At 41.4% G+C, this 20,584-nt stretch overlaps 1 protein-coding gene across 5 annotated transcripts in view; it reads right to left on the minus strand.

Annotated features, from left to right (window-relative positions):
• Positions 1-20,584, minus strand: part of agmo (alkylglycerol monooxygenase) — a 414,609-nt gene that overhangs the window by 127,008 nt on the left and 267,017 nt on the right. The window lies entirely within an intron of this gene.

Below are 20,584 nucleotides of genomic sequence, written 5' to 3' on the forward strand. Positions count from 1 at the left end.
AAGGAGGTTGCTGCCCGCCAAACTGTGAGGCGCCAAGATGCACGGTTTGAGGCGTTATCAGCCCACTGGCGGTGGTCAATGTGGCAGGCACCAAGAGATTTCTTTAGGCAGTCCTTGTACCTTTTCTTTGGTGCACCTCTGTCACGGTGGCCAGTGGAGAGCTCGCCATATAACACGATCTTGGGAAGGCGATGGTCCTCCATTCTGGAGACGTGACCCATCCAGCGCAGCTGGATCTTCAGCAGCGTGGACTCGATGCTGTCGACCTCTGCCATCTCGAGTACTTCGACATTAGGGGTGTAAGCGCTCCAATGGATGTTGAGGATGGAGCGGAGACAACGCTGGTGGAAGCGTTCTAGGAGCCGTAGGTGGTGCCGGTAGAGGACCCATGATTCGGAGCCGAACAGGAGTGTGGGTATGACAACGGCTCTGTATATGCTTATCTTTGTGAGGTTTTTCAGTTGGTTGTTTTTCCAGACTCTTTTGTGTAGTCTTCCAAAGGCGCTATTTGCCTTGGCGAGTCTGTTGTCTATCTCATTGTCGATCCTTGCATCTGATGAAATGGTGCAGCCGAGATAGGTAAACTGGTTGACCCTTTTGAGTTTTGTGTGCCCGATGGAGATGTGGGGGGGCTGGTAGTCATGGTGGGGAGCTGGCTGATGGAGGACCTCAGTTTTCTTCAGGCTGACTTCCAGGCCAAACATTTTGGCAGTTTCCGCAAAGCAGGACGTCAAGCGCTGAAGAGCTGGCTCTGTATGGGCAACTAAAGCGGCATCATCTGCAAAGAGTAGTTCACGGACAAGTTTGGGGTGTAAATTGGGTGGCACATACGCATGGCCAAAATGGTCTGTTACCGTGTTGTATGTCTAAATTTAAAATTAAAAAACTAATTCAAATTAAATTTAAAATTTTAAACGTTTAAAATATTTGAGAACCCCCTCCATGGATTGAAACAAAAGAACATAACATGCAGAACAAGCCTCACATTTGTAATGTCATTTTGTCATATTTGTGACCTCAACTATCTTGGCCTCAATTCCATTTCCCTGCTAGATCCCCATAACCCTTGACTCACATGTAGCCCAATAACCTTTTTCTATTTCAGCCCTGTGTTCGATGACTCTACGACCATAATTCTCAGGGAGAGAATACCGAAGATTTTGCATTCTCTCAGAAACTCCTCCTCATCTTTTGAATTGTTCATTCTGAAGTCACGTTCGAGCTTCCCCAAGAGGAAAAAAAAATCATCATCTACCCTGTCGAATCCCTCAGAACTCGTATATTCTACAAGTTCACCTCTCATTCTTTTGAACTCCAATGAGTACACAGCATCCTGCTCAACTGTTCTTCGTAAGACATTCCAGGAATCATCCTGTGAAGCATTTACTGCACTATCTGCAATTCAAACATACCCTCCTTACATAAAGAAGCCAAAATTGTTAGCATAATTGTTATTTGGTCTCACTGACACCCTGATAAAACAGGATTTGCTTACTTTTGACTTCAGTCCTCCAAACAACAAAGGCTACCTTTTTCTGGAAGGCTGTATCAATATGTGTGGTGAGTCGTCAGACCCATTTCCCATCATAAATGGCGTAAAACAGGGTTGTGTATTGGCTCCTATTCTGTTTGGACTATGCTTCACTGCTGTTCTTCAGGATGCCACATCAGACCTGAAGTTCGGGGTTTTCCTACAAATGAGGGCTAGTGGCAGGCTCCTCAACTTTGCAAGAGATCAAAAACAAAAGACAAGGACATTGTGGTGCATGAGCTACAGTTTGCTGATGACTGTGCAATGGTTGCCCACTCTCTCGAAGACTTGCAGGAGATCACCAGTCTCTGCCAGTGCTGCTAAGAGTTATGGATTGACAATCAGCCTGAAAAAGACAGAAGCTTTATACCAACCAGCCCCTGGCCCAAACTACAAAGAACTAACTGTCCTCATTGATGACACTTGTCTCAATGCTGCCTACAAGTTTTGCTATAATGACATGTCGACATTGAGTCAAGAACCAGAAAGGTCTGCTTTGCCTTTTGTTAGCTGAAAGATCGGGTTTGGTCACAGAACATCAAGTTCACCACCATGTAAGGTGTACAGAGCCATTGTCCTATCAGCCTTGCTCTATGGATGTGAAATGCGGTGCTCATATCAGAGTCACTTATGTCAGCTTGGCCAACTGCAGCAGGGTCATCTACATTCTCTGATGAAGATCATCTGGTGAGACAAGGTCTCCAATATCGAGGTCCTTTATTGAGCCCAAATGCTAGCAGTTTCAACCTTGGTGATGTCAGCCCAACTGCGCTGGGCAGAACAAGTTGTCAGAATGTCTGACGGAAGACTGCCCAAGGACAGCTTGTATGGCCAACTGTCCAGTGGTACCTGAAAATGAGGAGGCCATCAACTACTGTAGAAGGGGAGACACGTGATGGAGTAGTGGCTGGTAGGGGAATACCAGACCTCTCCAGAAATTAAGAAATAAAGTTAAGAAAATGCAAAGTTCAAGAACTACAAAACATAACAACTAAAAAATAAAGTTGTAGAGAAAAGAAAGAAAATGGCACCCAAGAAGGAAAAAGTAAAAACAACAAGAAACAAAGAAGAAAAGACACCGGAAGAGAAAGGAGAAGGCCTTATCTGCATGAAGAAACAGGGAGCCGTCATGGAGAAGAGAGCTCGTTCTCCGAGGTTGGTGATGACCTCGCAGAGTCGCGACCCCCCCCCCCCCCGACCGCTGGACTGCAAAAATGGGTCTCTGAGCCAAATAAAAGTGCGCAGTGCACTTACTAAGGAGAAGGAGAACACCCTCGGGAGGGGTCTCAGCCAAGTAGCAGGCAAACACAACGCGACCAGCTGAGAGATGCCCGACGACAGGGTTCTCAGCTGGAAGAAGAGGAAAGCAACAGGAATAGAGTGAAAGGAAAGAAGAGCAGCAGCAGGAGGCCCAGCAGATGAGTAGCCCAGAAGAAGAGGACCAACAGCAAGAAGCCAAGCAAGAAGAAGCCCAGCAAAGTAAGACAAGCAACTCATCAGGAAAGTCAGAAGAGACATAGATACAAAGAAGAGAAGAAGAAGACACAAACACAGGTCAAGACACAGAAGAGGAAGAAGAAGACCAAGATATGCACAGAGAAATAGAAGGTAAAACAGATGGACAGAATATAAAGTTTTTTTCAAAATCAAATGAGAGCATTAAAAGAATGGTTGACATTAGAATTTAGTGAAATTAAAAGAAAAATGAAAAGTACAAAAAGTGAATAGATTAGAGCTGGTCATGACAGAAATATGGAAAAGATTATAAAAAATGGAAGAACGAGAAACGGCTGTAGAAATGGAACTGAATGACAAGAAGAAAATGGAAGAAAGTGATAAAAAAGTTAAAGAGTCACAAGAGTTGTTAGCTCAGAAGATGGATATAATGGAAAACTATAGTAGGCGAAACAACAGAAAAATAGTGGGCCTAAAGGAAGATGAAGAAGGCACAGATATGGAGGAATTTATAAAAGAATGGATCCAAAGGTCCTGGGAATGACAGAAATACAGGAAGGATTGGAAATAGAAAGGGCACACAGAACACTAGCTCCGAAACCACAGACACATCAAAAACCAAGATTCATTTTAGTAAAACTTTTCAGATATACAACAAGAGAAAATATACTGGAGCGGGCAAGGAATAAAATTAGAGAAGACAATAAACCATTGGAATACAAGGGTCAAAAAATATTTTTTTTTACCCAGACAAAGAAGAGGAAGGAGTTTAATCCAGCAAAATCGATCCTATGGAAAAAAGGTTATAAATTTATGTTAAGACATCCAGCTGTGCTTAAAATATTTATCCCTGGGGAGCAAAACAGACTGTTCTCGGATCCGGAGGAAGCACAAGGATTTTCAGAACACCTGCAGGACAGAAAGAGAGATGAAGAGTTGTAACAAGAATGAAGAATGGCAATAAAATATATGAAAAGATGTAAAAATAATGTATATGTAAGAACTAAAGAAGGGAAAGAGAAGAGAAGAAAGGAAGTAAGGGAAAAAAAAGAGGGCGAACTTTGTTATATGTGTAAAAAAAAGTCTTTTTGGGGGGGTTGGGTGGGAGAGAATAACCGTCACTGCGAAATCAGTTGACACTTGTGAGCGGGTTCGCAATCCAAATGGATTGGAGCGGAGTTGTGGTTGCCCGGCAAGGGATAAGGGGCAACTTAGAGAGGGGGGGGGGTATTTGGGGAGAAGGGAATATTGGATGTGGGAGTTGTTTAAGTATTTTATGTTTTAAATGTGTTGTCATACATTGAGTTCAAAAAGGGAAAACTGAGAGATGAAAATGGGGAAAAGGGGGATGGTGGTGGTGAGGAAGCAGAAATGAGGTGTAAACAGAGTATGAGATGGCCATGTTGAACTATATGACTAAATATTAATAGAATACATAACCAACTTAAACAGAAGAGGCTATTAAATTTACTGAAAAAAAGAAAAAATAGATATAGCATTTGTGCAGGAAATGCATCTAACTGAAGTGGAACATAATAATTAAAGAGAAACTTGGTAGGACACATAGCGGCAGCATCATATAATTCAAAAGCTAGAGGTGTAGCTATACTAATTAATAAAAATGTACCAATCAAAATAGAGGAGGGAATAATAGATCCAGCAGGGAGGTATGTAATGATAAAGTGTCAGATATATTCAGAATTTTGGAATTTGATCAATATATATGCACCTAATGAAGAGGATCAGAAGTTTATGATGTGATAGATCAGGGGGTAAAAAAAGGGGAGGAGTTGCTCTGCTTGTTAAGGAGGACATTACTGCCATGAGGTGGCAGGATGGTCTGGAGGGATCGTCCAGTGAGGCTGTTTGGGTGGAATTAAGGGGTGAAGGAGGCATGAGGGTGCTAATAGGGGTGTATTACAGACCTCCAAATGGGCCAAGAGAATTAGAGGAACAAATTTGTAGGGAGATAACGTGTATGTGTGAGAATCATAAGGTAGTGATCATGGGAGATTTTAACTTCCCTCACATTGATTGGGATACCCACGCAATTAGAGGGCTGGATGGGCTACAGTTCGTTAAATGTGTTCAAGATTGTTTTCTAAATCAATTAGTAGAAGAACCGACTCGGGACGGTGTAATACTGGATCTCCTGTTAGGGAACGAGCTAGGTCAGGTATGGGACATTAATGTTGGAGAACAACTTGGGTCTAGTGATCATAACTCTGTTAGTTTTCAGTTAGTTTTAGGGAAGAGCAAAGAGGAGCCTAAAGTTGAGGTTCTGGATTGGATAAGAGCAAATTTCGAAGGAATAAGAAGGGATTTGGGGAGTATTGAGTGGGACAGGATATTTTCAGGTAAAGATGTAAATGACAAATGGAGGATATTCAAGAAAGAAATTTTGAGGGTACTGAGCAGATATGTCCCAGTGAGGATCAAAAGAAAGGCTGGAAGTCATAGGGAGGCTTGGTTTTCGAAGAATATTGGAAACTTGGTTAGGAGAAAAAGGGAGGTGTACACGAGTAATAAAGAGCAGGGAGCTGAGAATTTGAAGGAGGACTACAAGGAGTGTAGAAGCAATCTTAAGAAAGAAATTAGAAAGGCCAAAAAAGGCACGAAGAGGCTTTGGCAGACAGAGTAAAAATAAATCCAAAGGGTTTCTATAGGTACATTAAAAGTAAAAGATTAGTAAGGGATAAAATTGGACTCCTTGTAGATATCGAGGGTAGGCTGAGTGAGAAGTCAGAGGAAATCGGGGAAATTTTGAATGATTTCTTTGCCTCGGTATTCACTAGGGAAAAAAATATTGAACCAGTTGAAGTAAAGAAAAATAGTGGGGAGGTCATGAAGCATATAAGGATAACCGAGGAGGTAGTGATGGCTGTGTTGAAAAAGATAAAGATGGCTAAATCTCCGGGACCAGACAAAATATTCCCAAGGACACTCAGGGAGGCTTGTGGACAGATAGTAGGGCCATTAACAGAGATATTTAGGATGTCACTGGCCACGGGGGTAGTGCCAAAGGATTGGAGGGTGGCGCATGTGGTTCCGCTGTTTAAGAAAGGGTCCAAATGTAAACCTGGGAATTATAGGCCCGTGAGTCTGACATCTGTGGTGGGCAAGTTGATGGAAAATGTTCTGAGGGATGGTATTTACAAATATTTGGAGGTACAGGGATTGATAGGGAGTAATCAGCATGGTTTTGTCAGGGGTAGATCATGCTTGACAAATCTGATTGAGTTTTTCAAGGGGGTTACAAAAAAGGTTGATGAAGGGAAAGCTGTTGTTTGTTATATATATTAACGATCTGGAAGTAGGGGTGGAGAGTTGGGTAAGCAAGTTTGCGGATTATACAAAGATTGGTAGTGTTGTGGACAGTGAGGAAGATTACTGTAGATTAAAAGGTGATTTAGGAAGGCTGGAGGTGTGGGCTGAGAATTGGCTGATGGAATTTAATATAGATAAATGCGAGGTGTTACATTTTGGAAAGGCAAATCAAAATAGGTCATATGCATTAAATGGTAGGCTATTGAGATGTGCAGAGCAACAAAGGGATTTAGGAGTGATGGTAAATAGTTCCCTCAAGGCTGATACTCAGGTAGATAGTGTGGTGAAGAAGGCATTTGGAATGTTGGCCTTCATAAATCGAAGTATTGAATTCAAGAGTAGGGAGGTTATGATGAAATTGTACAAGGCATTGGTGAGGCCAAATTTGGAGTACTGTGTTCAGTTTTGGTCACCAAATTATAGGAAAGATATAAACAAAATAGAGAGAATGCAGAGAAGGTTCACGAGAATGTTGACAGGATTTCAAGATTTGAGTTACAGGGAAAGGTTGTGCAGACTAGGGCTTTTTTCTCTGGAGCGTAGAAGATTGAGGGGGGACTTGATAGAGATGTTTAAGATTTTAAAAGGGACAGACAGAGTAAATGTGGATAGGCTTTTTCAATTAAGAGTGGGGGAGATTCAAACTAGAGGGCAAGGTTTAAGATTGAATAAGGGGAACATGAGGGGAAATTTCTTTACGCAAAGGGTGGTAGGGATGTGGAATGAGCTTCCGGCAGTCGTGGTTGAGGCGGGATCATTGGTTACATTTAAGGATAGACTGGAGGGGTATGGACCGGGTGCTGGTCAGTGGGACTAGGAGGGTGGGGATTTGATACGGCATGGACTAGTAAGGCCAAATTGGCCTGTTCTATGCTGTAAGTGGTTATATGGTTATATTTTTTTTTGAAGATTGTAGATACGCAAGGGAATATATTGATAGGAGGGGATTTTAACCTTAATTTGGATCCAATGTTGGATAAAACTGGACAAAAGACTAGCAAAAAGAAAAAGTGGTCAAATCTATGGTTGAATCAATCCAGGAAATGAAACTTTTGGATATATGGAGGAGGCTGCACCCAAAGGAGAAGGAATACTCATATTATTCGAGTTGACATAAACATACTCAAGGATTGATATGTTTTTGTTGTCAGCCCATATGCAAGGGACAGTTAGAAAAACTGAATATAAAACTAGATTACTATCTGATCATACACCCCGTTATTAGCAATAGAACTGGAGGACATCCCACTAAGAACATATAGATGGAGGTTAAACTCCATGCTACTTAAAAGGCAGGAATTTAGAGAGTTTACTGAACGCCAAATTAAAACGTACTTTGAAATAAATACAGAATCAGTGAAAGACAAATTTATATTATGGGATGTAATGAAAGCCTTCATTAGAGGGCAAATAATAAGTTATGTAACTAAGATGAAAAAGGACTATAATCAGGAAATAAAACAGTTGGAAAGGGAGATAGTAAGTACAGAAAAGGAACCAACAACAAGGGATGATATAGCAAAAAGAAGAGAATTGGCGGGCAAAAAAATAAAATACGAAACATTACAAACGTATGGAGAAGAACATAATGAAAATAAAGCAAAAGTATTATGAACTAGGAGAAAAAACACACAAAATATTAGCCTGGCAACTTAAAACAGATCAAGCTAAAAGAACTGTTTTGGCATCAAGGGAAAAGGACAATCAAATTACATATAATCCAATGGAGATTAATGAGAACTTTAAGGAATTTCATGAATAATTATACCAAAGTGAGAACGAGGGAAAAGATGATAAAATAGAAGAGTTTTTAGCTAAAATTGAACTACCGAAATTGCAAGAAGAGGAACAAAACAAACTGATAAAACCATTTGAAATAGAGGAAGTACAGGATATATTAAAAAAGCTACCGAACAATAAAACGCCTGGAGAGGATGGATTCCCAATAGAATTCTATAAAACATTTAAAGAGTTATTAATTCCTCCTCTCCTGGAAGTAATGAACCAGATAGAAGAAACACAAAACTTGCCAAATTCATGTAAGACAGCAATAATTACAGTCATTCCAAAGACGGGGAAGGATCCACTAACATCAGCATCATTTAGACCAATATCTCTACTGAACTCAGATTATAAGATAATAGCAAAATTATTAGCAAACTGATTGGCTGACTGTGTACCAAAAATAGTAAAACAAGATCAAACTGGATTTATTAAGAAAAGATGAATGTCTGTAAATTTATTAATTTAATTCATGGAGTTCAAGGAAATAAGATGCCAACAGTGGCCGTTTCTTGAGATGCAGAAAAAGCCTTTGACAGGGTAGAATGGAATTATTTATTCAAGGTATTACAGAGGTTCAATCTACCAGAAAAATATATTATTGGACCATTGGCGAAGGTAACAGTAAATGGATATGTATCAAACCAATTTAAATTAAGTAGGTCAACTAGTCAGGGATGCCGATTATCTCCCTCACTGTTCACTTTAGCAATACAACCATTGGCAGAACCGATAAGAACAGAAAATAAAATAAAAGGGATAAAAATAAAGGAAAAGGAGTATAAAATCAGTTTATTTGCTGATGACATCATAGTAAACTTAACAGAACCAGAAATATCAATAAAAGAACTACATAAGAAATTGAAAGAGTATGGAGAAATATCAGGGTACAAGATCAACCCAAATAAAAGTGGTGATGCCAATGAGGATTATGCAGAATTTTTTTTAAAAATTACCATTTAAATGGCAAATACAAGCAATCCGATACCTAGGTATTAGGTTAGATAATAATTTAAGCCACTTGTACAAATTAAATCATCAGCCACTAATAAAGAAATTGCAGGAAGACTTAGAACAATGGAAAGAATTACCACTAACGTTGATAGGGTAAATTGCATTAAAATGAATGTCTTCCCACGGATACAATACCTTTTTCAATCGTTACCAATTCCCTTAACAGAGAAATCCTTTAATGAACTAAAGAGAATAATAAGGACATTTTTATGGAAAGGGGGAATCCAAGGATAGCGTTAGATAAATTAACAGAGAGGTACAACCAAGGTGGTTTGCAGTTACCAAACTTTAGAAATAATTATAGAGCTACACAATTATGGTATTTATCAGATTTTTATCAGACAAGGGAAAAACCAGATTGGACTAAGATAGAGCTAGATAAAATAGGGGAGAAGGAACTGGATCTTATACTTTATAAGTGGAATGAAAAGCTGGTACGATATAAAAGCTCACCAGTATTGCATCATTTACTCAATATATGGAAGAAGATTCACTTAGAAAGGAAAAAAAAAACAAATTACCAAATACCAAAATTATTATTGACACAAAATCAGATAATCCCTTTTACAATAGATAAGCTTTCCTTTAGAGAATGGGAGAGAACAGGAATTAAAAGAATAGAAAATTGTTTTTTGCGAAATAATTTATTAACATTTGAACAATTGAAGTACAAATAGGGAATAACTCATGGTACAATGTTTGTATACCATCAACTGAAAGCCTACTTAAAGGATAAATTGGAAAACAGACTTAGATTACTGAGATTACCAGAAGGGAAGTAGCTTTGAATATGTGATTACAGACACACGATAATTAAAAGATTTATAATGAACATGTACATCAAGCTGCAAGATAAGGAAAATGATGAAATAAGCTATAAACCCAAACAAAAGTGGGAAAAGGATTTAAACATAAAGATAAAAAATAAAACATGGGAAAAGTTATGTTCTGGAACTATGTAGAATATAATAAACACAAGATTACGCATGATACAGTATAATTGGTTACACAGGTTATATATCACGCCCCAAAAGTTAAAAAAAATGGGATCCAACATTATTAGATGATGTTTTCGCTGTAAGAAGGAAATGGGAACAACAGTACATGCAATTTGGGCATGTGAGAAAGTGAAAAAGTTTTGGAAAGATCTAAATCAGATATTAAATAAAATCACAAAAAAACAACATACCAAAAAATTCAGAGATCTGTCTTCTAAGTAATACAAGAAGTAAGGAATTAGGCCTCAAACTGGATGAAGCGCAAAAAAAGATTTATTATGATAGCCTTAGCTGTAGCAAAAAAATGTATAATGTAAACTTGGAAATCGGAAGAGAGCCTGAGAATACAGCAATGGTACATGGAAATGAATAAATGTATTCCATTGGAAAAAATAACATATAATTTAAAAAAATAAAGTCACATTATTTGAACAAATTTGGGAACTGTACACGGAACATAACAGAGAGGGCTTGTCTCAGACATCTACCCCCTAAAATGATAAGAAGACAAAATGACTTGATTCAGTGTGTAAAAGTAGATGACACATTTTTCTTGTTTATTTTTCAATGTGTGATGACATTATTTAATGGTTTTATTGTTTTGCATATGTTAAATGTTTAATGGTTTTGGAGGGGGGAAGGGGGGGAGGGAAGGTAGGGGGGGGGAAAGGGGAGAAAATGCCATTGTGTATATTTAAGAAGGAAATGTTTGTATGTATTTTGGTTGATATGGTTCACAGAGTGAAAAATATATATTTTTTAAAAACTAGGGTAGAAGGAGCCTCAAGAAAGCCGATATTGCCCCATCAACTTGGGAGGATCTGGCTCAAGATCATGCCAAGTATATGACAAGCCCCACAAACTGACTGAAAGGAACCATCACCATCCTACAGGATGGATAGCCAGAAGAAGAAGACCTATTTATGTTGCAGATGCCTTTACATAAAAAAAATGGATTTCACCCATTTTTGGTGCACTAAATGGGTGGACAAAACTTTAAAACCCGACCTCCACAATAAGCAGGTATTATTCATTACTCTTGCCAGAAGAGCTTGCTCCGTGACAGCCACAGGCAGCAAACAAAAAGAAATTGGCGCTGACGACCCACGGTGATTTTCTGCGGGGTGCAGAACCCATTACATACTCCTGTAAAATCTGTAGAGGTGGGAAAACAAGAAGGGGCAGTGGAGGTGGGGGTGGGGAGGGTGGTTGGGGTGATGGATGCAGAAAAATGAGAGGCAAGGGAGATCAAGTGAGAATGATGGCATTGCATGGGTCTCTAAATGAGGTTTCCTATTGCCCAAGATGGAGGCTAACTGCACCCTCTGCAACACCTGGGACAAAATCCCAAACAGCAGCAGCACCAGGACCACATATTCCATTTGTAAACTGAAGACATTCATCTGTAGAGACTTGTCCCTATGCTCAGTGTAACAAGATTTTTAATTCATTCTCAAGCTCATGTACAGCAACTTTTTATGTGACACCTTATCATATTCCTCTTTTAAATCCAAATAGGTTGTCCTTCATCCATTCTGTTTCAAAGAACTCCAATGAATTTGGAAAAATTGGTTTCCCTTTCAAAAATTGTGTTGACTCTGCATGCAAGAAGCCAATCAGGGTTTGCCCTATTGACAGAGACAGGCCATGCTGGAAAAACAAGCATACCTTTTGGACAAGAATAAGGTAGGGTTCAACCATTTCATTCTGATTGCCTGATGACACTCAAACATGAAGGAGCACCAATTTGTCAAGATAATGGAGTTTACCCCGTGATTGTGGAAAGCTTTCAATTTAGAACCCAATATCAGAGCAGGTTCTTTTAGTAAATTACAACAATCTGAACATATCCCCACTGGGAATGTTACCATTTACAAAAGTAAGAGATGTAAACACATGCTCAGGAGATGGTTTAACTCAAGAAAATATGAGGAGTGCTCACCGAAAGGGGCAAGCATGATATCAAGGAAATAAAGGACAAAATGATGCAGGGATCACGTATGTTTGAGCTGACGCAGGGATAATACTGTTTTCTTGTCAGCCAACATTAATCATGCTGATAATCTGATGAATTCCTCTGCAAGTTATCCCATTTTTAGAAGTAAGTAGCTTCAGTTAAACATGGTCTGCAGGACTTAAAGGGGAGGTGTAAAGAGGTAGTCTACAAACAGGTAAGATAAAAATATTGGCACAGACACTGCCGTTCAAACTTCCCTCTTATTACGCAGGGAAACGTCAATTATTCTCAGCATGGAAAATCTGTCAGTTCTAAAGTTATGGAGTTTTACCTTGCCCTGTTGAACATGGCACTGGATAATCCTTCTTATCATAATTCAAACTGTCCAAGTGAGATTAATTGCCTAATCCTAATCCACAATCTCTTCTGAATTTATGCTTTATATGGTATAAAAGCTTTACTTCAGTTCCCTTTCTATAACCAATTATACATTTAAATTTTTACATTTCATTTTTAAATTTAGACATAGAGCACAGTACCTGTAACAGATTCTACCAGCCCATGAGCTTGTGCCATCTAAAATACCCCAATTAACCTACAACCCCTGTTGCCAGCAGTTCAACACTGGCACATGGAAAAGAGAGGTGAGCTGGGGGCATGGTAGGTAATGAGATTCTTTCTTATTGGAGATAGTCATTGCCTGGCACTTCTGTATCAGAAATATTAATCACAACAGCCCATACCTGAATATAGTTTAGATCTTGCTGCTAAGAGATTTGAAGAGGTTTATTTGCAGAGGAACTGTGGATTAGAATTAAATATTGTGCAGTTATCAAAGGACCACTTCTGACCTGATGATGGAAGGAAGTTCAGTCATGAAGGAGCTGAAGACGTGACAGCAGTCTGAGGAACTTCTGCAATAATACCCAAGAGAAAAAGCAAGGACTATTTAAATAGTTCTTGCTGCGCCACACATTTATGAGGTGGTCGGTGAGCTCCGCGCCGAACAAACATGTATTTACAGTTGGCAAAGTTCTTTGGGATTTAACTGCAGGGTTGGCTCTGGAGTCCAGGTTTAATGGGGGCAAGGATACCTAGGCCCTCACGTAGTTGGGATAATGTGGTCACCCAGGGCTCCCCTAAGTCCTCAGGGGCCATCACAAATTCGTCCAGTATAACTAGGGATGCGCCAAAGATGAACTCAGCAGAGGATGCCTCGAGGTCCTCCTTGGGTGCGGTGCAGATGACTAACAGGACCCAAGGGAGTTTGTCAGCCTAGTTAGGTCTAGTAAATTGTGCCATTAAGGCTGCCTTAAGGTATCTGTGCAATATTTCCACCAACCTGTTGGCCTATGGGTGATACACCATGGTGTGGTGGAGTTAGGTCCCCAGGGTGTGGGCTAAGGCGTTCCAAAGACTGGAAGTGAATTTGGCCTCCCTGTCCGATGTAAAGTGTTTGGGGCCTCAAAAATGTGCTACCATAGTGTTGAGTAAAGCCTGTGTGCATACTTCTGTGGAAGCCTCTTATAGTGGCACCGCCTCTGACCTTCTGGTCGACCATTGTGAGAAGGAAACATGTGCCTCTGGATACGGGTAGGGGCCCCACAACATCAATGTGCATGTGACAGAAGCAGCGACGTGCTGGCTTGAATGTCAAAACCATTTTGATTGTAGTCCTGATGGTGGGGTGAACCAAGTTGTGGATCAAGTCAAAAACCTACCTCTTCCATGCAGCCAGAATGACAGTGCGAGGTTGTGATAGTACAGATCTATCACCAATGTATATAGTGTATATAGTTACAGTATCTAGACTGTGCTTACAGCGATTGGCTGAAAGCTAAGCCACGCCTACTGTCTGGGCCTTAAAGGGTTGTGTCCCTAGCCAGGTCGGATCATTCCGGACTGGTCGGCCACCTGTAAAGAGCTCCTGTCTTTTGCTAATAAAAGCCTTGGTTTGGATCAACAAGTCTTTGATTCTTTCGACGAGCTCTACAGTGGTTTACCCGTCGAAGTGTCTCAGAGCAGCGTGTGATTGCCGGGGGTGATCTGGATGTCCTCCAGTTGTCAGCCGGTAAGCACTGTCCGGTATGCCAAAATGTCAGGGTCTGCTTGCTGCGCATCAGCCAGGGCCAAGTTTGTGCACCATCAAGATAGCCAGACGGGATAGGGCATTGGTCACTACATTGGATTTGCCGGCTATGTGTTCATTGTCTATTGTAAATTCGGAAATGTAGGACAAGGGCTGCTGTTGCCTGGCTGAGTACAGATCTGACACCTTACTAAATGTGAAGGTAAGGGGTCTATGGTCTATGGAAATTTTGAACTTCCTACCCTCCGGGAAGTAACGAAAGTGTCAAATTGCCAGGTATAAGGCTAACAGTTCTCTATCAAAGGCACTGTACCTAGCTATGATAACCTGAGGTGTTTACTAAAAAAGGCCAGCGGTTGCCATTGTCCATTCACAAGTTGCTCAAGTACACCCCCGACCACTGTGCTGGAGGTGTCTGTCATGAGGGTGGTCGGGCATCTGTCTGTGGGTGCACGAGGAGGATGGCATTGGCTACGGTGTTTTTGCTGGCCTGGAAGGCCTCGGTTGCCTCCTGGGTCCATTCTATATATTTACCGGGTCTTGCCATGAGGGGAAATAGTGGGCTCATGATGCAGGGCCGCTGCAGGTATGAAGCGGTGATAAAAGTTGGCCTTACCTGCATACTCTTGTAGCCCCTTCACTGTCGATGGCATGGGGAAAGAGCGAATAGCACCCTTCTTAGTGGATAACAGCCTGGCTCCATGTTGGTTGATAAAATGACCCAGGAAGTCAATAGTCTCTCAGCACTTAGCCGGGTTGGTGGTTTGGCTGAAATTGCTCAGCCTGGAGAATAATTGCTTTAAGTGGGCGGCGTGCTTGGAGCAGGTGTGGCTGGTGATTAAAATGTTGTCGAGGTAGACGAAGGCAAAATGCAGATCCCAGCCCACTGCATCTATCAGCCTCTGGAGAGTCTGAGCCACATTTTTTAAACCAAAGGGCATGCGGAGAAATTCAAACAATCCAAAGGGGGTTATGGTGGTGGTTTTTGGGATGTCTTCATGTACCGGGATCTGGTGATAGCCCCAGATGAGGTTCACCTTTAAGAATATCCGTGCACTTTGCAGGTCAGCTTTGAAGTCTTGAATATGGGGGACAGGATATCTGTCTGGTATGGTGGGAGCGTCATACAATGCCAAGTTCCTCCATCTTTTTGAACTTGTCCTTGACTAGGTGAATTTCTCAGGTGGGAGACGCCGCGCCCTGGTGTGGAAGGGAGGGCCTTCTGTAACAATTTGGTGCCTCACCCCATGTTTGTGTTCTGCCGAAAGGAAGTGAGGTGTGGTGATGGAGGGGAATTCTGTTAAGACCCAAGTGAATTTGTTATTGGCAGTACTCGCTGAGTGCAGGTGGGGGCTGGTGAGTTTAGTGCCCTTGAGTGAGAGTGACAGAAATGTCCAGGCGTGCACCTACCAGCGCCCTTTGATATCCACCAGGAGTGAGTTGGCCCGCAGGAAATATCTGCACCCAGTAATGGTTGTTGCACGGCCGCCACTGTAAACTTCCAAGTGAATTGTCTGTCCCCGAAGCGTAGGGGAATGGTGCGGATGCCGAAAGTTCGGATGTTGGAGCCTTTTGCTGCTCAGAGCTCCTGGCCAACTTTGACGCTGTGGGCTTCCAGGCTGGTTGGGGGAATGGTGCTATATTGTGCCCCAGTGTCTGCCAAGAAAGATTGGTCCAACAGAGAGTCTTAAGTGTGTAGCAGGTTATGCAGTTGACTGGTCATTGCAGCCATTAACGATGGCTGGCCTGGGCCTTTCCTTGGAACGTGCAGGGGGAGTGGCATTGACGGGCCTCGGAACCCCACGGTCGGTGATAGAAACAATACTGCTCACAGGTGGGACATGGCCTTTGGGTGGTCGGTCGTTTGGATGGTGGGTCGGACAGTCAGTCAGGGGTCTTACTGGCTGGGTGCAGATGATGCGATGCTGTCACCTGCTCGAGTGAAGCACAGGCATCCCTCTTTTCCACCCATAGCAGGCCTGCTCAGGCAGCCACCTTCCTGGGGTCATCGAAGTCTTCCTCAGCGATGAGCAGCCGGATGTCTTCAGGCAGCCTCTCCAGGAAGATCTGTTGGAACAGTCGGCAGCCCATCATTGAGAGCGATCATGTCTCTCGAGGGCAGAAGGGGCTCTGTCTCCCAAACCATCGATATGCAACAGTTGGACAGCCCGCTCTTGCTTTGAGAGCCCAAAAGTGCGTGTTAACAGTTCTTTGATAGCCACATACCTTACTTGCTCCAGGGGCTGCTGGAGGAAGTCAATGCTGTTGGCTGCGGTGTCCTGATCGAGGGTGCTAACCTCATGGTAGTAGCGCATGTCATTGGCGGAGATCCGTTGAATGGCGAACTGCACCTTGGCTTGCTGGAACCTCACCCGCAGTTGTGACATCAAGAAGCCGGGCAGCTTCAATGCCACAGCGTAGATCGCAGGTTATTCTTCCATCTTTGGGTCCAAAGTGCTGTTTGGACCAGTTAGGGTCACTTCTGTTGCGAGGTCTCTACAGCTAGGTTTTTGCTCTTGGTTAAAGCCCTAGGGCTGTAGATCAAATCTGCAGGTGAAGAAAGACACACACACACCAGCAGAATGTATTCAACACTGAGTTTATTCAGTCGCAGCTCTGCCTTTTATAGTTAGTTCAGCCGTGTTGCCATCTGGGCATGGCTTGAGCTGGCCAACTGCCAATTGGTTACCTCGGATGCCCTGGCCCCGATTGGGCCCCCTGTTAAACGCTGGTAGTGATTGGCCAGTTTCACTGCTCTGCCGGCGGCCTACAGAAACAGGCGTTTCAGCCTGCAAGATGTTTTCCCAGTCGCCGCATTCGGCGGCCATTTCGTGTGTTGGCCCGAGAAGCGAGCTGCAGGGCACTACAAAGTTTCATATTTTTAATTCTAGTTACTAAGCTGAAACTACAAGAAGCTTTGTTTAAATAAGATGAATGGTTTAATTGGTAAGGAGAAAACACAGGGATATGAGTTTTAAGTACAGAAAATGGCAGTGATGTGTTAGGACACAACTTTAGCATGACTTGGCAGAACTATCAGACAAGAAATCACCTTGCCAAATAGGCATAGGTCACTTAAACAGTTTAGTGAATGCACAGTGAAATCACTACATCCAAAAACACTAATTATGAATGCTTCATATTTCAGCATGACAAAAACTATTTATTTCTCCGTGTGCAACAATGAATGATAGGTTCCCCCAAAACTATGAAAGCAAGATCCACAACTTATTCAACAACATTTATTTATAGGCAACTTAGTGCATTGTTTGCCATCTATACATGCAATGTGTGCTTGACAATCCTGCCTTTTTAACCTTTTTGCATCACGTTGCTTGTGAAAACAGATGATTAAAGGACAGCTAAAAGTAAAAACAATTGTATTAATCCTTTGGTAATAAGGTCAGTTCCGGCACCTGCAAAATTAGCACTGCACCCCTCAACTTACATCAGAGGTGTGCAAACTATTGGTGAGAATTGTTAAGCATAGGATTAATGAGTATTTGGAGAAGTACAGTCTACATCAAGGATAGTAGGATGGCTTTGTGAAGTGAAGACCTCAAAAGCTTAATTCATTTATTTGAGGAGGTAACAAAAGAAATTGATGAAGGTAGGGAGGTAGATGTGGACTATATGGATTTTATTAAGCCATTTACCAAGATCTCCCACGAGAGACTCATTCAGAAAGTCATGGAATCTTAGCTGTGCGGATTAAAAAGTGGTTTGCATGTAGAAAACAGAGAGTAGTAGTGGATGTAAAGTATTCTTCCTGGACTAGTGACTAGTGGAGTTCCACAGGGTTCTGTTCTGACACCCATGCTCTTTGTGAATTTTATAAATGACCTTGATGATGGAGCATAGGAACATAGGAAGTAGGAACAGGAGTAGGCCAAAAATAGCCCATCGAGCCTGCTCCGCCATTCAATACAATCATGGCTGATCTAATTTATGACCTAACTCCACCTACCTGCCTTCTCCCCATATCCCCTAATTCCTCTATCATGTAAAAATTTATCTAACCAAATTTTAAATGTTTAATGAGGCAGCCTCAACCACTTCCCTGGTTAGAGAATTCCAAATATTCACTACTCTCTGGGAAAAATATTTTTCCTCATCTCTGTCCTAAATCTACTCCCCCGAATCTTGAGACTGTGTCCTCTCGTCTTAGTTTCCCCAGCCAGCTCAAAAAATCTTCCTACATCTATCCTATCCATACCCTTCATAATCCTATATCTTTCTATAAGATCTCCTCTCATTCTTCTGAACTCGAGCGAATACAATCCTAGATGATTTAATTTTTCATCATAAGTCAACCCCTTCATCCCAGGGATCAACCTAGTAAACCTCCTCTGGACCATCTCCAAAGCCATTACATCCTTCCTCAAATATGGAGACCAGAACTGGACACAGTACTCCAGGTGCAGTCTCCTGGAGAAGGATGGGTCCGTAAATTTGCGGGTTACAAAATGTATATAGAAAGGATGAAGATTTTGGCAGAAAACTGGCAGACGGAGTTCAATCCGGATATGTGTGAGGTGATGCATTTTGGAAGGCTAAACCAGAAGGCTGAGTACAAGGTTAATGGTCAGATAATGAATACAGTGGAGGAACAGATGCGCCTTGGGGTTCAAATCCATGCTTTTATCAAGGATGCAGCACAGGTTGATAGGATAGTTATGAAGGCCTATGGGACATTAGGCTTCGTAAATAGGGGATTCAAGAATCAAAGGTCATGTTGGAACTCTGCAAATCTCTGGTGAGACCACACTTAAGAGCATTGTGTTCAATTCTGGTCACCTCATTTTAGGATGGATGTGGAAGCTATGGGGTGGCTGCAGAGGAGATTTACCAGGATGCTGCCTGGATTGGAAAATAAGTCTTATGAGGCAAGGTTAGCAGAGAATGAGAGGAGTCTTAATAGAGGTCTACAAGATTATGAGATATATAGATAAAGGTGGACAGCAAGCACCTTTTTCCCAGGACAAAAATAACAAACACCAGGGGACATTTCCACAAAGTGAAGGAAGGAACGTTCAGGGGAGTCATCAGGATAAGTTTTTTTTTTTACACAGAGTTGTGGGTGCCTGAAATGCCTTGCCGGGGATGGTGTGAAGGCTGAAACATTAGGGGTAAAATAACATAACAAGTAAAGAATTAGGCCTTAAATTGGACAAAGCACAAAAAAAAATTCATTATGATAGCCTTAGCAGTAGCAAAAAAATGTATAATGTCAACTTGGAAAATGGAGGAGAGCATGAGTATACAGCAATGGTACATGGAAATGAATAAATGTATTCCATTGGAAAAAAATAACATATAATTTAAAAAACAAAGTCACAATGTTTGAACAAATTTGGGAACCATACATGGAACATATCAGAGAGAGCATGCCTAGGACCTCCATCCCCTAAAATGAAAATGATAAGACGACAAAACGACTAGATTCAGTGTGTAATAAGTAGACAATGCATTTTTCTTGATTATTTTCCTTTGTGTGAAGATCTTGTTTTATTGTATTGTATATATTGAATACTAATGGGTTTTGCAGGGGGGGGGGGAGGTGGGTAGAGGGTAAGGGGGAAAAAAGGGAGAAAAGGTCACTGTGTAAATTTAATGAGAAATGTTCGTACATATTTTGGTTGACATGATTCACAGAGTGAAAAATATTTAAAAAAAACAAGCACATGGATGAAAGAAAAATAGAGGGTTATGAGATAGGAAGGGTTTAGTACTTTTTTTGGTAGGAATATATAGGTCGGTACAACATTCGAGTGCCAAAGGCCTGCACATGCTCTAATGTTCTATTTGAACACCTGGAGTGCAAAATTTGCTCCATGTCCATTTCCACATTAATGGAAAATGATTCATGAGATTATGAACAAAAAAATTCTCTGTAATATCTGAAATAGATTCTTTGGCAGTCAAATCATGATCTCCTTTGAGAGGACAAAGCTGAACAATGACTTAAGTTCTCATGTCGGCAAGGATTGAAACATTTTTAGAGTCCCCTGAGGTATGAAAACTGAATCATAATTTGGTTTCTCTCAGATCTCAGCAAATATGGAAACTATCCCAAGTGCGTAGTTATGTGACCCAGCCTGATATCCAACTGTACTATCCTTCCCTTTCTTTTGGTGACTGAGACGAGAAACACGTTGTAGTTCAGCAAAACAGGAGTTTTAAACTTGCTTTTATGTTTTTTTTTTAATTTTCTAGTTTGACACATTCACTGTTTCTCACTCCACAGCTGCTGCCTGACCTGTTGAGTATCTCCGCATTTTATTTTTTTTTTAAACATTTACAAAACAGTTTTTTAACAGGCAAGCAGTTTGGTAGTACTAGGGACATGGCTGAGCCAGCTGTCAACATTTCCTTTCCTTTCACTCATTTTTGAAACAGAGTTTGGTTATTCCACTGAATGTTATGTTCCT

This window comes from Narcine bancroftii, chromosome 1 (assembly GCF_036971445.1).
Source record: "Narcine bancroftii isolate sNarBan1 chromosome 1, sNarBan1.hap1, whole genome shotgun sequence".
In the NCBI taxonomy this organism is placed as follows: domain Eukaryota; kingdom Metazoa; phylum Chordata; class Chondrichthyes; order Torpediniformes; family Narcinidae; genus Narcine; species Narcine bancroftii.